This window comes from Eimeria necatrix, genomic scaffold (genome assembly GCF_000499385.1).
Source record: "Eimeria necatrix Houghton genomic scaffold, Enh_scaff117, whole genome shotgun sequence".
Lineage (NCBI taxonomy): Eukaryota > Apicomplexa > Conoidasida > Eucoccidiorida > Eimeriidae > Eimeria > Eimeria necatrix.
In genome coordinates, this window is record NW_013651950.1 from 45,001 (window position 1) to 46,243 (window position 1,243).

Below are 1,243 nucleotides of genomic sequence, written 5' to 3' on the forward strand. Positions count from 1 at the left end.
AGGGTTTAGGGTTTAGGATTTGATTGTATCAACAAAAAGCGCAGCAAAGACAAGCAAAGAAAGGCGGGGACGAAAAGACAGGGAGAGAAATGCTGATAAGTACAACTTCATGTTTATTTTGAAAATTGAGGGTTTGGGGTTTAGGGTTTAGGGCTTAGGGTTTAGGGTTTAGGGTTTAGGGTTTACGGATTGGGGTTTAGGGTTCACGGAAATAATGCAAGCTCCTGCTAGCTGTAGCTAGCTGTAGCTAGCTGTAGCTGGCTGCAGCTAGCTGCAGCTAGCTGCAGCTAGCTGCAGCTGGCTGTGGCCACCTCCAGCTAGCTGTGGCTAGCTGCGGTAGCTGCAGCTAGCTGCGGCTAGCTGGAGCTAGCCGCAGCTAGCCACAGCTAGCTGCAGATAGCCGCAGGTATCCACAGCTAGCTGTAGCTAGCTGTAGCTAGTTGTAGCTAGCTGCAGCTAGTTGCAGCTAGTTGCAGCTAGCTGCAGCTAGCAGGAGATAACAGCTGTGGCTAGCTGTGGCTAGCTGTGGCTAGCTGTGGCTAGCTGTGGCTAGCTGTGGCTAGCTGTGGCTAGCTGTGGCTAGCTGGTGCTGCTGCTCTTTCTGTTTTGCTGCTCGCACTGCCGCTTCTGCTGCAATGCTGATGCTGTTGGTGCTTTTGGCGCTGCTGCTGCTGCTATTGCTGCTGCTGCTGTTGCTGCTGCTGCTGCTGCTGTTGCTGCTGCTGCTGCTGCTGTTGCTGCTGCTGCTGCTGTTGCTGCTGCTCGATTCTAATTAGTCTGATGCAGCTCCCCCAAGTGGAAATTTCTTGAAAGTTCACTTTGAGAAATTTCAGCAAGAATTAAAAATTAGAATATTTGTTGTATAAACAATTTGAATTAGATTAATTAATTAATTAATTAATTAATTTAATCAAATAAATAAATTAGTTAATTAATTTAAATTAATTAACTAATTAATAATAATAAATAAATAAATTAATTGATTAATTAAAATGAGGTGTGTATACATACTGCGCACGGAAGCCTCTCTTTGTTATTTATATTTATTTATTTATTCTTTCACTTTTATTTATTTTTATTTATTTCCATTTCTTTTTATTTATTTTAATTATTTTAATTTAATTTATATTTGTCTTCTAATGAAGACATATTTATATTTATTTATTTAGGCACATCTTTTTGTTTTTTTACAGATTTGCACTCTATAATTTTTTCTATTTTTAATTATCTTTTTAATAAATGC